This window comes from Anastrepha obliqua, chromosome 6 (assembly GCF_027943255.1).
Source record: "Anastrepha obliqua isolate idAnaObli1 chromosome 6, idAnaObli1_1.0, whole genome shotgun sequence".
In the NCBI taxonomy this organism is placed as follows: Eukaryota; Metazoa; Arthropoda; class Insecta; order Diptera; family Tephritidae; genus Anastrepha; species Anastrepha obliqua.
Window position 1 is genome coordinate 36,433,277 of NC_072897.1, and position 9,382 is coordinate 36,442,658.

The window sequence follows — 9,382 nt, forward strand, 5'->3', positions numbered from 1 at the left end:
GCTCTCAGCTAACGTCAAAGCCATTGTGGGTGTTGTTGTTGTTCTAAGCACACGCTGTAATGATAGCTGGCTTGCTTTCTCTTTCGTCTTTCACGCCGTTAGCACTGGAATGCACACCGTACACTTTCTTCTCTTTTTCCGTTAACTTTTAACTTCTAGTAATTTCTTTTCCTTTTTTTGAAGTGAAAACTTCTTTAGAATCGTTGGGAGTGATTTGAGGAAAAGTGAAACGAAAAAAGCGACCAACTTGGCTACGAAGCGTTATATTATATGTTGATATAAACGTAGCGACGAACTAAATAAAAATAAATTTTATTTTTCTTGTGATTCAAACCAAGGATTTTGGATCGGAAGCTCACATTGCTAGTCGCTCGGCTACCGCTCCATGCTGTCGTTGCTGGCCTAAAAGTTATTTAGTTACGAAGCGTTATATTATATGTTGATATAAATAATTTTTGTGAGCGTGTAATTCTCAAAAGGTTTATTAGGTTTATTATTTAAAATCTATTGACTAGGTAGTGTGATATCTGTTCGTATCAGCTTAACATCTGATAGATCCTCCATCGGAGGACAACAAATGTTAAACTGATTTTTGGAAATGGGCGGAGTGTTTTAGGAGCTTGCTCCACCTCTGTCACGGGTTGGCCCGGTATTGCAGTACCGCCGGGATTTCGGCCTTGAATAAATACAAGAAGAAATATACAAATACATTTAGCTTTGGTGGGAAGAGACATAAATTTTTATATGAATACAAGTACACGAAAATGGAAGAAATTTGTAAGTCTGTTTCTTCGGTCCGTTTGGGTATTTTTTTTGACAACATCGAAACCAAAGCATTTGTATCATATTTTATCTATCATAAGCCACTCGTATCATTTGTTGAAATTGAAAACATTGAGGATGAATAAAATAAAATGAAGAAAATAAAATATGAACTTTAGAGCAATATTATAATGAACCTATAATTATCCCGCTCCTAATGCTGCTTTCGTCTCATTCTCTCTCAGTTTGTCTTACGGAAGGTTTCACTTCTATCCCGTCTAACCGTTAGACTGGTATTTTTTTTTTTTGTTTTTTTACGAAGCAAATCTTTTTTCTTATTTGCAATTCTTTTTTTTTCGGATGAGTTATTACACGTAATATTTTTTAGTTTAGTTTTTAGTTTTTAAGTTTACAAAAATTTCGCTTTTTGCCACACTTTAGCGACTTTTACCAATTCGTCCTTCTTATATATTTTTCGATCACTTTTACAATTTTAACCGTACTTTTTCTACAGATGAATTAAAAAATTTCCTTTACTGTTCCGTTTTCTTCTTCTACTTAGCTCTACTTTTTTTGGTACACCAAAATCGCTTGTAATTTGCAGTTCACATCGGTTTGTTGAAAAATTTAACCTTTTCTTTTGCCGATTATCACTGGATATGTTTTAACTAACATATCCCATCCTCGTCGACAGTTAAATTTATTTTTGAAAACAAAATAAATTTGTTGAAGTTTTATTTTTATTAGTTTTATTTTTACTAAAATGGAACAAGTTTGATTACACTTCAAAATAATTTGTTCTTTACTCTTCAAGGTGACTTTGAAGACTACTTTTAACATTAAAAACTATACTTATTCAATTTATTTTAACAGTTAGATTTATACTTGAAATGAAGAGAGAATGGGGAAACAACAATTAAATATATAACTTACATAGCTAATTATTACAGTTAGATTTATAATGAAGAGAGCGAGAGCGAAAGGGGAAAGTTACTTATAATATATAACTAACGTGCATGGATGTAGTAACATATTATATCTGTGGTCATAAGCAATAATCGCCTAAGTCGACTTAAGAAAGAAATGAGTTATGTATACTAGCTAATTCAACTAATAAAACTGTATATTTACGCGAAGTTCCTATCACTCTAACTATTTTTTTAGTGTAAATATTAATAAAAACATATTAGCCTAACTCGCAACGAAGCGCTATTGCATTTACTATATGAGTCTAAGTATACTTAAGAAGATGATCAATTACAATGCTGTTATATTTAAATGGCCTATAATAACTTAAGTTGTTTTTGCACCTAATTTTTTTTTAAGTTTGTCATACACAAGAGAGTTGACATAAGAGCCAACGTGAAGGTGAGTGTTTGTTACAAATTGAAAATACATATAAGCATGTACTATCTCTTCAAAAGTTGTTAATGCATTATTGTTGTGAGTTTTTAAGAGCGCTATATCTTCATACGCGACAAATGCGAATGACATATGCTCTTATTCTTTTTTCAAAGTGCAGTTAGATTGGTATGCCTAAAGCGAGATTTTAAAATCATTTGAGTTAAGCAATTTCCTGTGATTAATGCAGAGGTTATAAGAGGTCAGAAATAAAAAGTTTCGGTTAAATTGAATATTTTCTGAACTAAAACAATATAATAAAACAATTAATAAAAATATTTAAAATTAATGAAATGGAAAACGAAGTAAATGTAACAGGTAAGATTGAACAAACAAATAGCTTTGCGAAGTTGCTTAAATTTTTGCAATTAATAGGTTATGATGAAAGCAGTCACATGTCGTTTTTAGAGGGCAGTGGGGCTGATTTACCAACAAATGTTTCTAATACTCCACTATGCAGTGAGAATGAGGCAGATAAATCAAATTTACAGGAAAATCTCCGTTTTGACAGTGATGACTCAGTCCTAGATTCCGACTATGAGGACTCAACTTCTACTAATAATGGAAATAGTAGCAATTTAGATGATGATGAACTGCTCAACGAGGCCCCGACTACATCCCAAAGAGCTTATTCGAGGAAAGAATCATGCACAAGACGGAACTTGGGAAAGGCTTACGTTAATGTAAAGGGTGTTGTTGTGTCGGAAAGAAAATTGAGACCTCTTATTATTGATTGTCGCATGAAGTGCAAATCAAAGGTTCCGCTTGCATTTCAGAAAAGCATTTTTAATAAATATTGTCGTTGGGTACGTACAATCAGAGAATTTTGTTCATTGGTTCCTTAATTGAAATCAACGACAAAAAAACTCAATATATGCAAAAACACTCTGAAAGGCCACGTGAGCGAAAATTTCAGGCTGCTTATTATCTTGAGTTTGAAGGCCAAAGAGTGCAGGTATGCCGAAAATGCTTCCTGCAGTGTTTTGATGAGAGTGCCAGTTTCGTCAAAACTGTTTTGAAGAAGAAATTACACTATCCTAACAGTGACCTTGTTGATAAGCGTGGATCAGGTGGAGGAAAAAATATACTTACGGATGATAAAGTTCAACTTGTAAGGGACCACATAAACAGCTTTCCGAAATACGAAAGTCACTATACCAGGAGAGATACAAGTTGCCAATACTTACATGCGGAATTATCCCTGGCCCAAATGTATACTTTGTTTTGCGATAAATACAAAGCCAACGTAGTTAGTGTTTCCTCATACAGTGGTATTTTTAAAAGTAAGTTGCATCTTTAAGGCCTTTCTACACGATATGGCTTGTACATATGACTTGTCATTCTTTCTACACTCACGTATTGTCGTATGACTTCCAATGCTTTAAGTAGTTCAATTTATTTGCTTTTTTCTTACAAAAAATAAATAACTGCAAAAAATGTTGCCAACAAATTAAGGAATAGGTTAATGTAGTTATGTGTCACGCGAAAATAGAATCGTTTCTATTTTGATCTGCAGTTTTTTAAATAGACATATACATATGAAAAAACATATAGTGTAAGAAGCCTTTTACGCTTCTTATAATTATTTAATTAAAAAATGTTTTACAGCCATGAATATAAAATTTAAGAAGCCAATGCTTGATACCTGTTCTCCGTGCGAAAAATTTAGAGCTAAAATTGCTATTGCTAAACAGGAATCCGATGATATTCTACTACGTGATTTAGAAAAGGAACTCTTAGCCCAACAGAGTAAAGCAGTTTTTGCATATGAGTCAAAAAGAAATGACAAAACTTGCGCTTTCGATGATCCCAAAGTTAAAGTGTATACTTTTGATTTGCAGCAGTGCTTGCCTATCCCATACTTAAGAAACTCAATAAGTTTATACAAAAGGCAGCTTTGGACCTATAACTGCCACTGGCACCCCACATTGCTTTATGTAGCATGAGGCACTTTCTGCATCATGCTTATTCAAACATATAAACAATCTTCCACACGTAAATCATGCAATCTTTTACAGTGATTCCTGTATGGGACAAAATAAGAATTCATTCGTGTGTGCAATGTTCACATTGGCTCTTGAAATTAACCCCACTTTAGAAATTATTGATCACAAATTTTTAGAACCTGGGCACACGCACATGGAATGCGATGTGGATCACGCTGTGATAGAAAGAAAAGAGAAAAGAACTGAGGCACAAATACATCATCCACGTGACTGGTGCAATTTTATAAGAAGTGTACGTTCCAGAAATCCGTTCAACGTAATTGAAATGAACTTGAAGATTTTTTTTGATTTCCAGCTTTTCTTAAAAACACAGCTAATGTGGAGAACCAATAATCTAGATGGGGGAAAATTCGTTTGGAAAGATATTAGATGGCTAAGATTTACAAAGAGTAATTTTTGCAAAAATTCTTTATAAAACCACTTTAGACGAACATGCTCCTTTTAAAACATTGAACTTGTTAAAACGTGGTGTAAATTCAATACCAATAAGCGACATATCAATGCTAACTCAAGACATTAAGATCAGCTCAAAAAAGAAAACGGATCTCCTTGATTTACTACCATTTGTAAATCCATGCTTTCATCCTTTTTATAAAAGTTTGTTAACAGATAACTCAACTGATGTACATCCAGACTTAGTAGAATGTGAATCAGAAACCGAATAACTTCGACTGATATATTATACTTATACTTTTAAATAAATATTACATATAAATATTATAAAAATAAGTTTTCGGAAAATGTCATTTAGTTTAAAATAATGAATTTGTAAAACTCCTTTTTTTTTAAATAAACTCGTATTAGTGAAATGGACTAACTCTTTATCTTGGTAAATTTATATATGCAATAGTTCCTTAACTCAATATGTGTCACACAAACAGCAACCAATTCTTTTACAATAAAAGCCTTAGTCAACATAGTCATTCTTATATCATATGTTATGTTTGCAATAAACACTTTTATTTCTTTTTATTAAATATCTCCTAAACAAAGGCAAGTTTCATTATAATTGTTTAACTGAGCATTGTGCTTAAAATGATCAATAATTATGTATATACAGTTTTTTAAAGCTCCTTTCTACATTTCTCAGAAACGCTTCTGAATATAAAAAGCTATTTATCTCGGAAGCAAAGTTAACGACTTAGGCGATTATTGCTTATGACCACAGATATGGACTGGTCAGTCATCAAAGTAGAAGAACCTCAGCAGCATAGCTCAGCCATATTACTGCTGATTAACAGCGAGTCGCTGGAGGCTCTCGAAAAACAGCAGTTCAAACTTCGCTTTGGCCTCAGGTTGGCCAAAGTGAAGGTCTTCCCCGCCTCTGTCGCCCTGGACGATGACCTGGAGAAATTGGAGGATGACACCAAGAAGCTGCTCGACGATCTGCGGCTGTCTGGGACGGACGCAGATTCCGAACTGGGGGAGCAGTCATAAAGGTAAGTAACACTTTTGAACAGTCTGTTAAAAGTATTACAAATTAACCTTCGTCATTCCAAACTAGCCACAGATAACCTAAGAGTCACCCTCCGGGAGGAGGACATAGATGTCTGCCTGATACAGGAGCCTTGGATCTGGCAGCATAAAATCATGGGACTGAAAGACAGATCCTATGACCTCTTTTATGTCCATACTGATGGTAAGCCTAGGGCCTGTATCCTAGTAAGGAACACAATTAATGCCTTTTTGCTATCTAATTTCAGTTCACCGGATGTGACTGCGGTCAGGGTGGAACCATCCAGTGGCAGTTGCTTCTGCCTGGTATCTGCCTACATGGCCCACGACAGATCGGCGCCTCCTGAGGAGTTGCAGCATCTAGTGGATACTCTTCTGCCCAAGAAGGAGAACATCCTGATCGGATGCGATGCCAATGCCAGACACACCATTTGGGGCAGCAGCGAGATCAATGAACGGGGTGAGTCTCTTTTTGATTTTATACTAAGCCGTAATTTACTTATCTGTAACAAGGGCAACACCCCAACTTTTGTCTTCCCGGCATCGGGAACATCAAACGGTTGGGAGGAAGTTCTTGACATCTCTCTTTCTACGAACTCATCTGCTGTTAGGGTTGAAAATTGGACGGTCTCCCAGAGGAACTCGTTTTCGGACCACAGGTTGATCCTCTACGAAATCGATTTCATTCGGGAGACCTTGCTACCCCGCAGAAACCCTAAACGAACAGACTGGTCTCTCTTCCACAGGGTTTTCTGCAGGCAGCTGAATAGGAGTAAGTTCTTGACTACCACTAAGGAACAACTGGACGCGCAAGTTAGACACTTAGAAGGGTCTTATCAGACTGCCTTCAAAGTAGCCTGCCCAGTATCCTTTAGCAAGAAAGACTTTCCTCCCTGGTGGAGCAACACGCTGACCGACTTGAAAGAGAAGGTTAGGAGAGTCTTCAACAAATGTTATCAAACAAGGAACTTTCAAGATTACCGGGATATTTTGAAAGTTTATAAGAAAGCCATTAGAGATGCGAAGCGCAACTCTTGGAAAGAGTACTGCGAATCCATCGAATCCGTAAAAGACTCGGCCAGACTCAGCAGGATCCTATCCAAGGACCACTCCTGTAAAACTCTTGTCAAAAGAGAGAACGGGGAGTGGGCTGAATCTGCAGGCGAATCCTTAAAAATCCTTATTGATGCCCATTTCCCGGAAAACTCTATTGATCCGGTCTGTAACGAAGACCCGAACCGGCAGGAGGGGTCACCTGTGATGCCCCCGGCACCGGTCTTGTCCGTCAACAGAATAAACTGGGCAATCGAGAGTTTTTCCCCTTTCAAATCTCCAGGCATCGATGGTATCATGCCAGTAATGCTTCAGAAGACTAAGACCGTGGTGGTTCCCGTTCTTCAAAAGATCTTCTCGGCGTGTATCTCGCTGAACCACGTTCCTGCTAGCTGGAAGAAAACCAAAGTGGTCTTCATTCCTAAGGCAGGAAGGAGGGGCCACGTCCTGGCCAAGGACTTTAGACCTATAAGTCTTACCTCCTTTATTCTCAAGGTGCTTGAAAGAGTGATCGACTGTCACATCCGAGAGCACTGTGAAACCAGACTTTCTCCAGCCCAACACGCCTACCGAAAAGGGAAATCTACCGAGTCAGCCTTACATGAGGTAGTAGGGACTGTAGAGAAATCTCTGGAGGGGAAACAATTCACTTTGGCGGCCTTTATAGACATAGAGGGCGCCTTTAATAACATTACGGCGGAGTCAATTGTCACGGCTCTAAGCAGGCTAGGGGTAGAAACACCTATCTACCGCTGGATCTCGTCCCTACTTGGTGGTAGGGAAATAAATGCGGTGGCAGGAGGGGCTAGAATCACCAGATTCGTACATAGGGGCACACCGCAGGGCGGCGTCCTCTCGCCCCTCCTTTGGCTAGTAGCTGTAGATGAAGCCTTAACTCGTTTAAACAGGGGGGGGGGTAAAGGTGGTGGCATATGCCGATGACTTGGTCCTGATGGTCTCAGGTCCCTTCCCATCAGTAATGGCTGAAATTTTGGAAGGTGCACTGGCTACACTCAGCAGGTGGGCCGCCAGTTGCGGTCTCAGAGTCAACTCTGACAAAACGGAGTTGATGCTATTCACCAGAAAATACAAGCCTCCGCTGTTTAAGCTTCCTAGACTTAATAACCAGTGTCTTACACTCTCATCGGAAGTCAAGTATCTTGGTGTAATACTTGACCCCAAGCTCCACTGGAAGCTGCACATAGAAAATCGAGTTAAGAAGGCTAATATAGCCTTCTATGCCTGTAAATCTATGTTCGGCAAAAAATGGGGCCTCAAGCCACGTGTCGTACTCTGGATGTACAACTTAGTGGTTCTGCCAATTTTGACATACGGTTGCCTAGTTTGGTGGTTAGCTCTTCAGAAGGGCTACAACTTCACTAAATTAGAGAGAGTGCAGAGAACTGCATGTGTGGGCATCACTGGTGCCTGCAGAACATGTCCCACCGCTGCGCTCAACGTTATACTCCACTTAATTCCTGTGGATCTGCAAGTTAAATCCATTGCTGCTCAGAGTGCTATCAGACTGAGGGAGTTTGACCTCTGGAGACAATTCCCTGTTGGGCATAGCAGCATCTTGAAGCAGATCTCCCCTTCCTTCTCTGATATTCGCACCGACCTCTCCATCCGCAAACTGTGCTTTGAGGGTTGCGCTAGGGCTATCTTTCCGAGCAGGCAAGATTGGAAAGAGGGGAGAGTTGTTGCGGACATAGATGCCTCTGTTTTCACTGACGGATCCAAAATGGAGTCTGGAGTGGGAGCGGGGGTCTACTCCAAATCAGCCAACATCTCGGTCTCCTATAAACTGCCGGAGACAAGCAGCGTCTTTCAAGCAGAGGTCTTCGCGATCCTGCAGGCATGCAAAATGCTTCAGGATCGCTGTTGGGAGGGGGACTTAAAAATTTTTTCCGATAGCCAAGCTGCAATCAAGGCACTGTCGTCGCCGCATTGCAGCTCTCTTCTCGTAAACTCCTGTAAGGAGGAACTTAAACGCCTCGAACGGGCAGGAAACATCTCCCTCATCTGGGTTCCTGGGCACAGGAATATAGAGGGAAATGAAATTGCCGATGAACTTGCCAGGAAGGGGGCGGCAGAACCGAGTCCAGCTGCCCTCTTCTCAGACATCGGTATCCCCTTGGCCGTCATTAAAGGGAAACTACACAACTTCTTTCTAAGAAAAGCGCAAGACAGATGGAAGTCTGTCTCATCATGTGCCATTTCAAAAGCACTATGGCCTCAATATGACATAAACAGAACGCTTAAGGTGATGGGAACCCCCCGCCACTCAATTTCCAAACTCATCGCGGTGATTACTGGCCACTGGGTGATCGGCACTCACGCGGAGAAGCTTGGAATTCCGTACAACCCCTATTGCAGAAGCTGTGGGGATCCTACAGAGAAAGAGACTGTGGTACACTTTCTCTGCAGATGTCCGGCTTTGGCGGCTAGGCGCTTGAGATTCCTCAGCGTTCCCTTTGGGGATGACTTGACGAAATTCTCCAGCCTAGATCCCTTTTCTCTCCTCCGCTACATCAACAGCACTGGATGGCTGTAAACGGTCTTATCTCCTTCCTTAATCCTTTCACAGGTAGTGGTCCACTCTATGGTATCAAAACGGCACGTAAGTGCTACTTGTAGCGTACCTGGGGTACTCTTGCCATCTTACCTACCTACCTACCACAGATATGAATACAATTATTTTGTAG

At 39.5% G+C, this 9,382-nt stretch overlaps 1 non-coding gene across 1 annotated transcript; it reads left to right on the top strand.

Annotated features, from left to right (window-relative positions):
- The first annotated feature begins 492 nt into the window (after window positions 1-492).
- Window positions 493-685, top strand: LOC129251128 (U2 spliceosomal RNA). The gene has a single exon (XR_008582929.1). It is a non-coding gene; the product is annotated as a U2 spliceosomal RNA (small nuclear RNA).
- Window positions 686-9,382: the final 8,697 nt, after the last annotated feature.